This window comes from Saccoglossus kowalevskii, chromosome 7, assembly GCF_978046115.1.
Source record: "Saccoglossus kowalevskii chromosome 7, keSacKowa6.1, whole genome shotgun sequence".
NCBI lineage: Eukaryota > Metazoa > Hemichordata > Enteropneusta > Harrimaniidae > Saccoglossus > Saccoglossus kowalevskii.
Window position 1 is genome coordinate 4664014 of NC_140647.1, and position 18143 is coordinate 4682156.

At 39.2% G+C, this 18143-nt stretch overlaps 1 long non-coding RNA gene across 1 annotated transcript in view; it reads left to right on the forward strand.

Moving 5' to 3' along the window:
• The window catches only part of LOC146740194 (uncharacterized), a 37381-nt gene continuing 19238 nt past the window's right edge, over positions 1 to 18143 (forward strand). Inside the window, exon 1 of the long non-coding RNA XR_014929880.1 lies at positions 1 to 675. This is a non-coding gene — a long non-coding RNA (uncharacterized LOC146740194). The remainder of the gene's footprint in view (positions 676 to 18143) is intronic.

Below are 18143 nucleotides of genomic sequence, written 5' to 3' on the forward strand. Positions count from 1 at the left end.
TGACTTCCTGTTTACTTCAAGTATTGATCAACCGTGGTCGAGGTTCGGACACGGTTAGTAATTGTGGTTCAGACTACAACCAACTATGGAACTACAAACCATGAAACACGAGTAAAAATGTAGACGCTTGCAGCATGCCTTGCGGAGAAAAAAGAAGACATCGGATCAAATGACAGAAAGAGTGAAACAAAATTGCATGACAGCGGTCCAGGGTCATATTACAATCAGTCGAATCAGTGATTTTCAGCTCTTCCGGGAGTGAACCTGGCTCTGTCGAATCGTTGTACAAATCAGGTGACGGTAATCTTCACTGGTTGTCACAAAAAACACCGTGTCACACAATGTATTGTTTATCGTAACACTACTTTTTGACTCTTGTTTTAACAGTCGGCTAACCTTTGATATCAGACTGGTTTTGTTCAGCATTACTAGGAAAGTACTCTTTCTCTGTTCCAAAAATTACCTGTTTACTAGTTTTTTTATTCTCAACAAACCCGTTTACTAGTAAATGACTATTTTAGAACGATCTTGTTCTCACATGATCAAAGTGGATAATACAACATTTTTCCACTTTTCAAAAATTGAACATTTTTGCCAGTGGAGTACCCTTATTCGAACCAACGATTTCCGGATGGACGAGATGTGTGGATGCATCGTCATTACAGAAGATATTAGGTATGTACGATGTGGTAACACAAAATCTGCCATGGGGCTGTAGAAAAACCATCGAAAAACCATCGTATTTACATCTTGGCTGATCGTATTGAGATCGTATTTACAGGTTCAGGCTGAGGTTTACAGCGCAATTTACTCCTTATATTTTTAAAAAGAAAGATTTCTTGAACTTGAACCCATATTTGATTAGCAGCATATACATTAATGGAGGCCACTGATGGATGGTATCTAAGAGTGGGTATATACAACTGAATCAAATCTCAGTCATTCATTCATAGATGGATTCTGTACATAGCTTAATGCACGCCTTTTTATTTTTCGGAGTTGGTTCAAAATGACAGACTGGTGTCCATTTTGTTTCCTGATCTATATATTCCAGATGCCTGGATCGGAACGATCAAGTTCAAACTTGACATATGCATCATTCATTATATAAGACAAACACATGTGTGCTTTTGCCACCATGTAATCCAAAACGGCTGACTGGCGGCCATCTTGTTTAAATAACCCTCACACATGCATCATACATACATCACGCATGAGGTCATAAATATATATTCCGCGTCTATAATTCAAACGGGGACTATGTCATTAAAAATGATAATTTAATATAATTTAGTTATAATTTTTTTTGAATTACGTTTTCAGCCAGCATAGTGACCATTTTCAACGATTGGTTGATTTTACTTAGCATGTCCCTTGCATATGCGTACGTATGAACTGGTCCTTTGTACATTTTGAGTCACCCATGAACGTATTGAAGTTCTGATAACACAGTCACGTCTTATCCAGAATCCGCACAAGAGAGTGAAAGTACGTTTATAGGAAACGCAATTTTATTCGACTCAATTACAATTGTATATATAGGAACGCAATTTAATTAAATTTAATTAAACTCAATTAAAATGTGGTCCTAATCAGGGTTACAATTTAATTAATTTAACTCTATAACATTGGAAAGCTGTATAGGAATGAAATTATATTTTAATTAAACTAAATTAAAATGCAATTCTATATAGGAATGGCAATTAATTAGCTATATTAAGAAGTATCTAGTTACATTAACTTAAATTCAATGAATACAAATTTAACTTGGTTAACGGGCTTTGACAGTAGCATTAGGGTAAAGTGATAGGTAGGTAGATGCTTATCCAGTATATCAACTTAATCCCCTGAATTTATTGCCAAGACACGTATTTATTATCAATTCGTTTCCGTACTATTTCTGATTATTTTATTATCTCCATGATTAGTGTACAAGTGTGTGTTTTTCCTTACGTATAAGGGGATCAGAAATCGCAAATAGCGGTGTAGTGGTGCCCTCCCCTCTCCATCATTGGCGATCGACCCCATGACAGATTTTACGCTCGGATACAACTTCACAATTTTCGCTCAATTCCTTCAAATTATAAATATTTTCTCTTATTTTTTTTCAATTGAAAATAAGTAAAATGTTTTCTAAAATTGATTCAAACTCAACCAAAACTTTGTGTGGACAAGATAGATAGATCCATGTTTATTTCAACTGTGACACGGAAAACCCCTAGAAAATGAGGGCATGCTCCCTGGCAGGTTGCCAACTTCAATTGTGGCTTGCATAAACTTTGCCACAGGAATGTTATTACTTATTCATGACCATTGTACAGCATAAACATGAACGTGAATAGAATGGAGTGACACAAATAACTCTGAAAATAAGAAAGTTACTGGTATCTTTATGTGCATTAATGATCCATGATAAAGTCAGGAGAAAAAATATCTCGTAAATGGAGATTATATTATGTTTGCACCATCTGCATTAACTTGCTTCGATTATAATGCCAAGCGAAAATACTTTATTGCAATTTGTGCGAACCTGCATCTAATAGTGACCCAGAGTGCCTGAGAACACCTTAGGCCCGTGTCCATTAAGAGAATTTGTGTAATAATTCGATATGTCGTGTGTGTTTTTTCAATTAACCATTAGAACCGCTGGAAGAGCCGGTGAATCACTGAACCACAGAAAAAAAACATTAAAAAAGCATTTGATAAAAATGTATTTTTCAGTCTTTCCAGTTGTCTGTGTTTAATCAATACAACCCACCATTTCAACGCGTTTTAAGCAAGCTCCGGTTCAAATTGCGCTGCGTTATATATGTATCTTTGTGAGCCTAAATTCCGCAAATTCAACAGCTATGTATAGGTATGTTCACAGTCCCTCTATGTTAGAGGTACTGTGGTATGTTATTAATTGATAACGTAGTACGTGTTTTCAACCAGCACCGCAGGTTTGCCACGCAACATTAACTCCCACAGTGCAGTACTGAAACCCTTCATTTCATCACGTATATGTTGTTTATGAGAAAACAACGATGGCCAGACAAATATTATGAGAAAAGTTTAGATCCTTACCTTATATATATATATGATAATGATAATGTCCATAAATAAACAATTACATGTATTAATACAACCAATGCATCATGGACCACTTTTGTAATTTGCTTACATTCTGCATTCAAACTCTATTCAATTGCGTTGACGAAAAGATATATGCTGAAAAGTTGTGAAAATAGAAACAGTAACAGACCGGTTAGTGTAAATGTAATTCTCAAGGGTATTGGAGGTAACAGACCGGTTAGTGTAAATGTAATTCTCGAGGGTATTGGAGGTAACAGACCGGTTAGTGTAAATGTAATACTCGAGGGTATTGGAGGTAACAGACTGGTTAGTGTAAATGTAATTCTCAAGGGTATTGGAGGTGACAGACCGGTTAGTGTAAATGTAATACTCGAGGGTATTGGAGGTAACAGACCGGTTAGTGTAAATGTAATACTTGAGGGTATTGGAGGTAACAGACCGGTTAGTGTAAATGTATACTCAAGGGTATTGGAGGTAACAGACCGGTTAGTGCAAATGTAATACTCAAGGGTATTGGAAGTGACAGACCGGTTAGTGTAAATGTAATACTCGAGGGTATTGGAGGTGACAGGCCGGTTAGTGTAAATGTAATACTCGAGGGTATTGGAGGTAACAGACCGGTTAGTGTAAATGTAATACTCGAGGGTATTGGAGGTGACAGACCGGTTAGTGTAAATGTAATACTCGAGGGTATTGGAGGTAACAGACTGGTTAGTGTAGATGTAATACTCGAGGGTATTGGAGGTGACAGACCGGTTAGTGTAAATGTAATACTCGAGGGTATTGGAGGTAACAGACCGGTTAGTGTAAATGTAATACTCGAGGGTATTAGAGGTGACATACCGGTTAGTGTAAATGTAATACTCGAGGGTATTGGAGGTGACAGACCGGTTAGTGTAAATGTAATACTCGAGGGTATTGGAGGTAACAGACCGGTTAGTGTAAATGTAATACTTGAGGGTATTGGAGGTAACAGACCGGTTAGTGTAAATGTAATACTCGAGGGTATTAGAGGTGACAGACCGGTTAGTGTAAATGTAATACTCGAGGGTATTGGAGGTAACAGACTGGTTAGTGTAGATGTAATACTCGAGGGTATTGGAGGTGACAGACCGGTTAGTGTAAATGTAATACTCGAGGGTATTGGAGGTAACAGACCGGTTAGTGTAAATGTAATACTCGAGGGTATTGGAGGTGACAGACCGGTTAGTGTAAATGTAATACTCGAGGGTATTGGAGGTAACAGACCGGTTAGTGTAAATGTAATACTTGAGGGTATTGGAGGTAACAGACCGGTTAGTGTAAATGTAATACTCGAGGGTATTGGAGGTAACAGACTGGTTAGTGTAAATGTAATACTCGAGGGTATTGGAGGTAACAGACCGGTTAGTGTAAATGTAATACTCGAGGGTATTGGAGATAACAGACCGGTTAGTGTAAATGTAATACTCGAGGGTATTGGAGGTAACAGACTGGTTAGTGTAAATGTAATACTCGAGGGTATTGGAGGTAACAGACCGGTTAGTGTAAATGTAATACTCGAGGGTATTGGAGGTAACAGACCGGTTAGTGTAAATGTAATACTCGAGGGTATTGGAGGTAACAGACCGGTTAGTGTAAATGTAATACTCGAGGGTATTGGAGGTAACAGACCGGTTAGTGTAAATGTAATACTCGAGGGTATTGGAGGTAACAGACCGGTTAGTGTAAATGTAATACTCGAGGGTATTGGAGGTGACAGACCGGTTAGTGTAAATGTAATACTCGAGGGTATTTTAGGTAACAGACCGGTTAGTGTAAATGTAATACTCGAGGGTATTGGAGGTAACAGACCGGTAAGTGTAAATGTAATACTCAAGGGTATTTTAGGTAACAGACCGGTTAGTGTAAATGTAATACTCGAGGGTATTGGAGGTAACAGACCGGTTAGTGTAAATGTAATACTCGAGGGTATTGGAGGTAACAGACTGGTTAGTGTAAATGTAATACTCGAGGGTATTGGAGGTAACAGACCGGTTAGTGTAAATGTAATACTCGAGGGTATTGGAGGTAACAGACTGGTTAGTGTAAATGTAATACTCGAGGGTATTGGAGGTAACAGACCGGTTAGTGTAAATGTAATACTCGAGGGTATTGGAGGTGACAGACCGGTTAGTGTAAATGTAATACTCGAGGGTATTGGAGGTAACAGACCGGTTAGTGTAAATGTAATACTCGAGGGTATTGGAGGTGACAGACCGGTAAGTGTAAATGTAATACTCAAGGGTATTTTAGGTAACAGACCGGTTAGTGTAAATGTAATACTCGAGGGTATTGGAGGTAACAGACCGGTTAGTGTAAATGTAGTACTCGAGGGTATTGGAGGTGACAGACCGGTTAGTGTAAATGTAATACTCAAGGGTATTGGAGGTAACAGACCGGTTAGTGTAAATGTAATACTCGAGGGTATTGGAGGTGACAGACCAGTTAGTGTAAATGTAATACTCGAGGGTATTTTAGGTAACAGACCGGTTAGTGTAAATGCAATACTCAAGGGTATTGGAGGTGACAGACCGGTTAGTGTAAATGTAATACTCGAGGGTATTGGAGGTAACAGACCGGTTAGTGTAAATGTAATACTCGAGGGTATTGGAGGTAACAGACCGGTTAGTGTAAATGTAATACTCGAGGGTATTGGAGGTAACAGACCGGTTAGTGTAAATGTAATACTCGAGGGTATTGGAGGTAACAGACTGGTTAGTGTAAATGTAATACTCGAGGGTATTGGAGGTAACAGACCGGTTAGTGTAAATGTAATACTCGAGGGTATTGGAGGTAACAGACCGGTTAGTGTAAATGTAATACTCGAGGGTATTGGAGGTAACAGACCGGTTAGTGTAAATGTAATACGCGAGGGTATTGGAGGTAACAGACCGGTTAGTGTAAATGTAATACTCGGGGGGTATTGGAGGTAACAGACCGGTTAGTGTAAATGTAATACTCGAGGGTATTGGAGGTAACAGACCGGTTAGTGTAAATGTAATACTCGAGGGTATTCGAGGTAACAGATCGGTTAGTGTAAATGTAATACTCGAGGGTATTCGAGGTAACAGACCGGTTAGTGTAAATGTAATACTCTAGGGTATTGGAGGTAACAGACCGGTTAGTGTAAATGTAATTCTCGAGGGTATTGGAGGTAGCAGACCGGTTAGTGTAAATGTAATACTCGAGGGTATTGGAGGTAACAGACCTGTTAGTGTAAATGTAATACTCGAGGGTATTGGAAGTAACAGACCGGTTAGTGTAAATGTAATACTCGAGGGTATTGGAGGTAACAGACCAGTTAGTGTAAATGTAATACTCAAGGGTATTGGAGGTAACAGACCGGTTAGTGTAAATGTAATACTCGAGGGTATTGGAGGTAACAGACCGGTTAGTGTAAATGTAATACTCGAGGGTATTGGAGGTAACAGACCGGTTAGTGTAAATGTAATACTCGAGGGTATTGGAGGTAACAGACCGGTTAGTGTAAATGTAATACTCGAGGGTATTGGAGGTAACAGACCGGTTAGTGTAAATGTAATACTCGAGGGTATTGGAGGTAACAGACCGGTTAGTGTAAATGTAATACTCGAGGGTATTGGAGGTGACAGACAGGTTAGTGTAAATGTAATACTCAAGGGTATTGGAGGTGACAGACCGGTTAGTGTAAATGTAATACTCGAGGGTATTGGAGGTAACAGACCGGTTAGTGTAAATGTAATACTCGAGGGTATTGGAGGTAACAGACCGGTTAGTGTAAATGTAATACTCGAGGGTATTGGAGGTGACAGACTGGTTAGTGTAAATGTAATACTCGAGGGTATTTTAGGTAACAGACCGGTTAGTGTAAATGTAATACTCGAGGGTATTGGAGGTAACAGACCGGTTAGTGTAAATGTAATACTCGAGGGTATTGGAGGTAACAGACCGGTTAGTGTAAATGTAATACTCGAGGGTATTGGAGGTAACAGACCGGTTAGTGTAAATGTAATACTCGAGGGTATTGGAGGTAACAGACCGGTTAGTGTAAATGTTATACTCGAGGGTATTGGAGGTAACAGACCGGTTAGTGTAAATGTAATACTCGAAGGTATTGGAGGTAACAGACCAGTTAGTGTAAATGTAATACTCGTGGTATTGGAGGTAACAGACCGGTTAGTGTAAATGTAATACTCGAGGGTATTGGAGGTAACAGACCGGTTAGTGTAAATGTAATACTCGAGGGTATTGGAGGTAACAGACCGGTTAGTGTAAATGTAATACTCGAGGGTATTGGAGGTAACAGACCGGTTAGTGTAAATGTAATACTCGAGGGTATTGGAGGTGACAGACCGGTTAGTGTAAATGTAATACTCGAGGGTATTGGAGGTAACAGACTGGTTAGTGTAAATGTAATACTCGAGGGTATTGGAGTAGACTGGCGCAGTCAGGGCGATTAATTTGTTTTTGTAGTTTAAATAAAATAAAAAAATTCGCCAAATGGAGGTGTTAGCGCGAAATCACCCCGACTGGTTTATTCTGCAGGAAATTCATTGCTATTAAATATTCATGAGCACATATTATAATGAAGTGGGCGCGGAAATACGTGCATAATGAGGTCAACTTGGTAACGGTCACACTGCAGACCCAACATGGCGGCACGTTGAAATTCGAGTTTGTCGTAGTCGTCGTTTCTTATTCATCACAATGTGTAAAAATGTAACTCGTACTGTCGTAGAATTGAAAAAAAATCGGCTGCTACAATCAGCCGACGTCTTCTCGGTCAGAGGTCAGTTGAAGAGACGTTGTGATTCGCTTAGATGATTGTCAATTAGAACACTCATTAACATAATTACCCGTTGAAAAATCGACGGGTTCCTGCAGTGTCGATAGAGGGCCATGCAGAATAAACCAGTCGGGGTGATTTCGCAGTTACAGGGGATTTCGCGCTAACACCTCCATTTCGCGAAATTTTTTATTTTATTTAAACTACAAAAACAAATTAATCGCCCCGACTGCGCCAGTCAAGTATTGGAGGTGATCACGGAAAGGATGTATTCAGAAGACAAATGTATCGATCTTGAGTTAAAAAATTTATTTATTTCTTTGCCGCCAGTAGTTTCTTATTTTTTCCTGACATGTTGCCGGAAATGGGCGAACATACTAGAATGGTTGGGTTTAACGAGAACATCGATAATTGATCACGAGTGCGGAGAATATTCCCACAGCCCATTCAATCTTCAGACTGTCTATTTGAATAATTTAATGCATGGCTCCCATGTGGCTATGAGACTAGAGCACGTGTGAAGGGTCATTGCCATCGAGCATTTGTTTCCCTTGCGGTCGGAAGAATGTTGTGATGGGATAAAATGATTGTTTATTTCATACAGAGATGGGAATAAAGATTATGGGGGCAGTTTCACACTTACGCCAGTTACAAATTACATACTATACTGAACTACACCTTCTAGAACTAATTATTTATGTTCATCCAGCCATACTACGTGAATAGGTACATGGAATTCAGTAAAATAACTTAAAGTGTTTGAAATGAGCAGATGGAGGTATTATACTACGTACGTCATTTCAAACTTTGTTTCTCGGATATAGAGGCGAAGACAACGCTCAGAATTAGACCCCATGACGCGACGTAAAATACGTAAATTACAAAATCATTAATAAGTTACCAGTTAAAGGCCATGGTAATATTTTGTTGTTCGCTGTATTTCTGACCCAAAGCAAGGTACATGTATACGATATCGGAAGATACAGTTTATTTTGTTTTGTTTTGTTTTTCAAAATAACTGAAATTTTATTCCTTTTCCAATCTGTCAGTAAAAGCGTTTTTTCTGCAAAAAGTTCACCACGACAATCAAACGTAGCGTTTACAAGTGGACAGGATCAGTGTTTATGAAGCGAGTCAAATAATAAGAAAATTGTTTACGTAAATCCAGATCGCCAATCGGCTGAATAATGAGATTGGTGGTTGAATTTATTGATTAGTTGATTGACTTCATGAAAGGACTCGCACTTGTACTGGGTACAACTTTACCCTGGGTTGTCCTAATTTGTACTTGTATTAGGCTACACCGGATTTCACTAGGTTGTACTGGGTACAACTTTACCCTGGGTTGTCCTAATTTGTACTTGTATTAGGCAACACCGGATTTCACTAGGTTGTACTGGGTACAACTTTACCCTGGGTTGTCCTAATTTGTACTTGTATTAGGCTACACCGGATCTCACTAGGTTGTACTGGGTACAACTTAACCCTGGGTTGTCCTAATTTGTACTTGTATTAGGCTACACCGGATCTCACTAGGTTGTACTGGGTACAACTTAACCCTGGGTTGTCCTAATTTGTACTTGTATTAGACTACACCGGATCTCACTAGGTTGTACTGGGTACAACTTTACCCTGGGTTGTCCTAATTTGTACTTGTATTAGGCTACACCGGATTTCACTAGGTTGTACTGGGTACAACTTTACCCTGGGTTGTCCTAATTTGTACTTGTATTAGGCTACACCAGATTTCACCAGCATGTACTGGGTACAACTTTACACTGGGTTGTCCTAATTTGTACTTGTATTAGGCTACACTGGATTTCATTAGGTTGTACATTAGGCTACACTGGTTATCACTCGGTTGTACTGAGTACAACTTGACACTGGGTTGTCCTAATTAGTACTTGTATTAGGCTACACTGGATTTCACTAGGTTGTACTGGGTACAACTTTACAATGAGTTGTCCTAATTTGTACTTGTATTAGGCTACACTGGATTTCACTAGGTTGTACTGGGTACAACTTTACACTGGGTTGTCCTAATTTGTACTTGTATTAGGCTACACTGGATTTCACTAGGTTGTACTGGGTACAACTTTACACTGGGTTGTCCTAATTTGTACTTGTATTAGGCTACACTGGATTTCACTAGGTTGTACCGGGTACAACTTTACACTGGGTTGTCCTAATTAGTACTTGTATTAGGCTACACTCGATTTCACTAGGTTGTATTGGACACAACTTTACAATGAGTTGTCCTAATTTGTACTTGTATTAGGCTACACTGGATTTCACTAGGTTGTACTGGGTACAACTTTACACTGGGTTGCCCTAATTTGTACGTGTATTGGGCTACACTTGATTTCACAAGGTTGTACTGAGTACAACTTTACACTGGGTTGTCCTAATTTGTACGTGTATTGGGCTACACTTGATTTCACTAGGTTGTACTGAGTACAACTTTACACTGGGTTGTCCTAATTTGTACTTGTATTAGGCTACACCGGATATCACGAGGTTGTACTGGGTACAATTATACACTTGGTTGTCCTAATGTGTACTTCTATTAGGCTACACTGGATTTCACTAGGTTGTACTGGGTACAATTTTACACTGGGTTGTCCTAATTTGTACGTGTATTAGGCTACACTACATTTCACTAGGTTGTACTGAGTACAATTTTACACTGGGTTGTCCTAATTTGTACTTGTATTAGGCTACACTGGATTTCACTAGGTTGTACTGGGTACAATTTTACACTGGGTTGTCCTAATTTGTTCTTGTATTAGGTTACACTGGATTTCACTAGGTTGTACTGTGTACAACTTTACACTGGGTTGTCCTAATATGTACGTGTATTAGGCTACACTAGATTTCACTAGGTTGTACTGGGTACAACTTTACACTGGGTTGTCCTAATTTGTACTTGTATTAGGCTAAACTACATTTCACTAGGTTGTAATGGAAACAATTTTACACTGGGTTGTCCTAATTTGTACGTGTGATAGGCTGCACTAGATTTCACTAGGTTGTACTGGGTACAATTTTATACTGGGTTGTCCTAATTTGTACTTGTATTAGGCTACACTGGATTTCACTAGGTTGTACTGGGTACAATTTTACACTGGGTTGTCCTAATTTGTACGTGTATTAGGCTACACTAGATTTCACTAGGTTGTACTGGGTACAACTTTACACTGGGTTGTCCTAATTTGTACTTCTATTAGGCTACACTGGATTTCACTAGGTTGTAATGGAAACAATTTTACACTGGGTTGTCCTAATTTGTACGTGTGATAGGCTGCACTAGATTTCACTAGGTTGTACTGGGTACAACTTTACACTGGGTTGTCTTAATTTGTTCTTCTATTTGGCTACACTACATTTCACTAGGTTGTACTGGGTACAACTTTACACTGGGTTGTCCTAATTTGTTCTTCTATTTGGCTACACTACATTTCACTAGGTTGTACCGGGTACAACTTTACACTGGGTTGTCCTAATTTGTTCTTCTATTTGGCTACACTACATTTCACTAGGTTGTACTGGGTACAACTTTACACTGGGTTGTCCTAATTTGTACTTCTAGTAGGCAACACTGGATTTCACTAGGTTGTACCGGGTACAACTTTACACTGGGTTGTCCTAATTTGTACGTGTATTAGACTACACTCGATTTCACTAGGTTGTACCGGGTACAACTTTACACTGGGTTGTCCTAAGTTGTACTTGTATTAGACTACACTAGATTTCACTAGGTTGTACCGGGTACAACTTTACACTGGGTTGTCCTAATTTGTTCTTCTATTTGGCTACACTACATTTCACTAGGTTGTACTGGGTACAACTTTACACTGGGTTGTCCTAATTTGTACTTCTAGTAGGCAACACTGGATTTCACTAGGTTGTACTGGGTACAACTTTACACTGGGTTGTCCTAATTTGTACGTGTATTAGACTACACTCGATTTCACTAGGTTGTACCGGGTACAACTTTACACTGGGTTGTCCTAATTTGTACGTGTATTAGACTACACTCGATTTCACTAGGTTGTACCGGGTACAACTTTACACTGGGTTGTGTTAATTTGTACTTGTATTAGGCTACACTGGATTGCACTAGGTTGTACTGAGTACAACATTACACTGTGTTGTCCTAATTTGTACTTGTATTAGGCAACACTGGATCTCACTAGGTTGTACTGGGTACAACTTTACACTGGGTTGTCCTAATTTGTACTTGTATTAGGCTACACTACATTTCACTAGGTTGTACTGGGTACAACTTTACACTGGGTTGTCCTAATATGTACGTGTATTGGTTACACTCGATTTCACTACATTGTACTGGGTACAACTTTACACTGGGTTGTTTTAATTTGCACTTCTATTAGGCTACACTAGATTTCACTAGGTTGTAATGGAAACAATTTTACACTGGGTTGTCCTAATTTGTACGTGTATTGGGCTACACTGGATTTCACTAGGTTGTACTGAGTACAACATTACACTGTGTTGTCCTAATTTGTACTTGTATTGGTAACACTCGATTTCACTACATTGTACTGGGTACAACTTTACACTGGGTTGTCCTAATTTGTACTTGTATTAGGCTACACTGGATTTCACTAGGTTGTACTGGGTACAATTGTACACTGGGTTGTCCTAATTTGTACTTCTATTAGGCTACACTGGATTTCACTAGGTTGTACTGAGTACAACTTTACACTGGGTTTTTCTAATTAGTTCTTGTATTAGGTTACACCGGATTTCACTAGGTTGTACTGGGTACAACTTTACACTGGGTTGTCCTAATTTGTACGTGTATTGGGCTACACTGGATTTCACTAGGTTGTACTGGGTACAACTTTACACTGGGTTGTTTTAATTTGCACTTCTATTAGGCTACACTCAATTTCACTAGGTTGTACTGGATACAACTTTACACTGGGTTGTCCTAATATGTACGTGTATTAGGCTACACTAGATTTCACTAGGGTGTACTGAGTACAACTTTACACTGGGTTGTCCTAATTTGTTCTTCTATTTGGCTACACTACATTTCACTAGGTTGTACCGGGTACAACTTTACACTGGGTTGTCCTAATTTGTACTTCTAGTAGGCAACACTGGATATCACTAGGTTTTACTGGGTACAACTTTACACTGGGTTGTCCTAATTTGTACGTGTATTAGACTACACTGGATTTCACTAGGATGTACCGGGTACAACTTTACGCTGGGTTGTCCTAATTTGTACTTGTATTAGGCTACACCGGATCTCACTAGATTGTACTGGGTACAACTTTACACCGGGTTGTCCTAATTTGTACTTGTATTAGGTTACACTCGATTTCACTAGGTTGTACTGGGTACAACTTTACACTGGGTTGTCTTAATTTGTACTTGTATTAGGCAACACTCGATTTCACTACATTGTACTGGGTACAACTTTACCCTGGGTTGTCCTAATTTGTACTTCTATTAGGCTACACTGGATATCACTAGATTGTAATGGGCACAACTTTACACTGGGTTGTCCTAATTAGTACTTGTATTAGGCTACACCGGATTTCACTAGGTTGTACTGGGTACAACTTTACACTGGGTTGTCCTAATTTGTACTTGTATTAGGCTACACTGGATTTCACTAGGTTGTACTGAGTACAACTTTACACTGGGTTGTCCTAATTTGTACTTGTATTAGGCTACACTCGATTTCACTAGGTTGCACTGTGTACAACTTTACACTGGGTTTTACTAATTAATACTTGTATTAGGTTACACCGGATTTCACTAGGTTGTACTGGGTTCAACTTTACACCGGGTTGTCCTAATTTGTACGTGTATTCGGCTACACTGGATTTCACTAGGTTGTACTGGGTACAACTTTACACTGGGTTGTTTTAATTTGCACTTCTATTAGGCTACACTGGATTTCACTAGGTTGTATTGGGTACAACTTTACACCGAGTTGTCCTAATTTGTACGTGTATTGGGCTACACTGGATTTCACTAGGTTGTACTGGGTACAACTTTACACTGGGTTGTTTTAATTTGCACTTCTATTAGGCTACACTGGATTTCACTAGGTTGTACTTGATAAAACTTTACAATGAGTTGTCCTAATTTGTACTTGTATTAGGTTACACCGGATTTCACTAGGTTGTACTGGGTACAACTTTACACTGGGTTGTCCTAATTTATACGTGTATTGCGCTACACTGGATTTCACTAGGTTGTACTGGGTACAACTTTACACTGGGTTGTTTTAATTTGCACTTCTATTAGGCTACACTCAATTTCACTAGGCTGTACTGGATACAACTTTACACTGGGTTGTCCTAATATGTACGTGTATTAGGCTACACTAGATTTCACTAGGGTGTACTGAGTACAACTTTACACTGGGTTGTCCTAATTTGTTCTTCTATTTGGCTACACCGGATCTCACTAGGTTGTACTGGGTACAACTTTACACCGGGTTGTCCTAATTTGTACTTGTATTAGGTTACACTCGATTTCACTAGGTTGTACTGGGTACAACTTTACACTGGGTTGTCCTAATTTGTACTTCTAGTAGGCAACACTGGATATCACTAGGTTGTACTGGGTACAACTTTACACTGGGTTGTCCTAATTTGTACGTGTATTAGACTACACTGGATTTCACTAGGTTGTACCGGGTACAACTTTACACTGGGTTGTCCTAATTTGTACTTGTATTAGGCTACACCGGATCTCACTAGGTTGTACTGGGTACAACTTTACACCGGGTTGTCCTAATTTGTACTTGTATTAGGTTACACTCGATTTCACTAGGTTGTACTGGGTACAACTTTACACTGGGTTGTCCTAATTTGTACTTCTAGTAGGCAACACTGGATATCACTAGGTTGTACTGGGTACAACTTTACACTGGGTTGTCCTAATTTGTACGTGTATTAGACTACACTGGATTTCACTAGGTTGTACCGGGTACAACTTTACACTGGGTTGTCCTAATTTGTACTTGTATTAGGTTACACTCGATTTCACTAGGTTGTACTGGGTACAACTTTACACTGGGTTGTCCTAATTTGTACTTCTAGTAGGCAACACTGGATATCACTAGGTTGTACTGGGTACAACTTTACACTGGGTTGTCCTAATTTGTACGTGTATTAGACTACACTGGATTTCACTAGGTTGTACCGGGTACAACTTTACACTGGGTTGTCCTAATTTGTACTTGTATTAGGCTACACCGGATCTCACTAGGTTGTACTGGGTACAACTTTACACCGGGTTGTCCTAATTTGTACTTGTATTAGGTTACACTCGATTTCACTAGGTTGTACTGGGTACAACTTTACACTGGGTTGTCCTAATTTGTACTTCTAGTAGGCAACACTGGATATCACTAGGTTGTACTGGGTACAACTTTACACTGGGTTGTCCTAATTTGTACGTGTATTAGACTACACTGGATTTCACTAGGTTGTACCGGGTACAACTTTACACTGGGTTGTCCTAATTTGTACTTGTATTAGGCTACACCGGATCTCACTAGGTTGTACTGAGTACAACTTTACACCGGGTTGTCCTAATTTGTACTTGTATTAGGTTACACTCGATTTCACTAGGTTGTACTGGGTACAACTTTACACTGGGTTGTCTTAATTTGTACTTGTATTAGGCAACACTCGATTTCACTACATTGTACTGGGTACAACTTTACCCTGGGTTGTCCTAATTTGTACTTCTATTAGGCTACACTGGATATCACTAGATTGTAATGGGCACAACTTTACACTGGATTGTCCTAATTAGTACTTGTATTAGGTTACACCGGATTTCACTAGGTTGTACTGGGTTCAACTTTACACCGGGTTGTCCTAATTTGTACGTGTATTGGGCTACACTGGATTTCACTAGGTTGTACTGGGTACAACTTTACACTGGGTTGTTTTAATTTGCACTTCTATTAGGGTACACTGGATTTCACTAGGTTGTATTGGGTACAACTTTACACCGGGTTGTCCTAATTTGTACGTGTATTGGGCTACACTGGATTTCACTAGGTTGTACTGGGTACAACTTTACACTGGGTTGTTTTAATTTGCACTTCTATTAGGCTACACTGGATTTCACTAGGTTGTACTTGATACAACTTTACAATGAGTTGTCCTAATTTGTACTTGTATTAGGCTACACTGGATTTCACTAGGTTGTAATGAGTACAACTTTACACTGGGTTTTCTTAATTAGTACTTGTATTAGGTTACACCGGATTTCACTAGGTTGTACTGGGTACAACTTTACACCGGGTTGTCCTAATTTGTACGTGTATTGGGCTACACTGGATTTCACTAGGTTGTACTGAGTACAACATTACACTGGGTTGTTTTAATTTGCACTTCTATTAGGCTACACTGGATTTCACTAGGTTGTACTGGGTACAATTTTACACTGGGTTGTCCGAATTTGTTCTTCTATTTGGCTACACTACATTTCACTAGGTTGTACCGGGTACAACTTTACACTGGGTTGTCCTAATTTGTACTCCTATTTGCCTACACTGGATTTCACTAGGTTGTACTGGGTACAACTTTACACTGGGTTGTCCTAATTTGTACGTGTATTAGACTACACTCGATTTCACTAGGTTGTACCGGGTACAACTTTACACTGGGTTGTCCTAATTTGTACTTGTATTAGGCTACACCGGATCTCACTAGGTTGTGCTGGGTACAACTTTACACTGGGTTGTCCTAATTTGTACTTGTATTAGGTTACACTCGATTTCACTAGGTTGTACTGGGTACAACTTTACACCGGGTTGTCCTAATTTGTACTTGTATTAGGTTACACTCGATTTCACTAGGTTGTACTGGGTACAACTTTACACTGGGTTGTCTTAATTTGTACTTGTATTAGGCAACACTCGATTTCACTACATTGTACTGGGTACAACTTTACCCTGGGTTGTCTTAATTTGTACTTCTATTAGGCTACACTGGATATCACTAGGTTGTACTGGGTACAACTTTACATCGGGTTGTCCTAATTTGTATGTGTATTGGGCTACACTGGATTTCACTAGGTTGTACTGGGTACAACTTTACACTGGGTTGTTTTAATTTGCACTTCTATTAGGCTACACTGGATTTCACTAGGTTGTACTGGATACAACTTTACAATGAGTTGTCCTAATTTGTACTTGTATTAGGCTACACTGGATTTCACTAGGTTGTGCTGAGTACAAATTTACACTGGGTTTTTCTAATTAGTACTTGTATTAGGTTACACCGGATTTTACTAGGTTGTACTGGGTACAACTTTACACCGGGTTTTCCTAATTTTTACTTGTATTAGGTTACACCGGATTTCACTAGGTTGTACTGTGTACAACTTTACACTGGGTTGTCATAATATGTACGTGTATTAGGCAACACTCGATTTCACTCGGTTGTACTGTGTACAACTTTACACTGGGTTGTCATAATATGTACGTGTATTGGGCTACACTGGATTTCACTAGGTTGTACTGGACACAACTTTTGCCTGAGTTGTCCTAATTTGTACTTCTATTAGGCTACACTGGATCTCACTAGGTTGTACTGGGTACAACTTTACACTAGGTTGTCCTAATTTGTACTTTTATTAGGAAACACTCGATTTCACTAGGTTGTACTGGGTACAACTTTACACTGGGTTGTCCTAATTTGTACTTTTATTAGGCAACACTCGATTTCACTAGGTTGTACTGGGTACAACTTTACACTGGGTTGTCCTAATTTGTGCTTGTATTAGGCTACACTAGATTTCACTAGGTTGCACTGGGCACAACTTTACACTGAGTTGTCCAAATTTGTACTTGTCTTCGGCTACACTGGATTTCACTAGGTTGTACTGGGTACAACTTTACACTGGGTTGTCCTAATTTGTACTTGTATTAGGCTACACTAGATTTCACTAGCTTTTACTCGGTACAACTTTACACTGATTTGTCCTAATTTATACTTGTATTAGGTTACACTAGATTTCACTGGGTTGTTATGGGTACAATTTTACACTGGGTTGTCCTAATTTGTACTTGTATTAGGTTACACTGGATTTCACTAGGTTTTACTGGGTACAGTTTTAACGGTGATGTGTGTCACCAGATATTTATGAAGATACAACACGGCCCACTCTCATCACACACATTATGATGAGATAATTTTCCTCGGAGGAAACAATGATTCATAATGAAAGGTTCAATGAACATTAGTGCAATATTTGAAAAAGTAAACGTGTT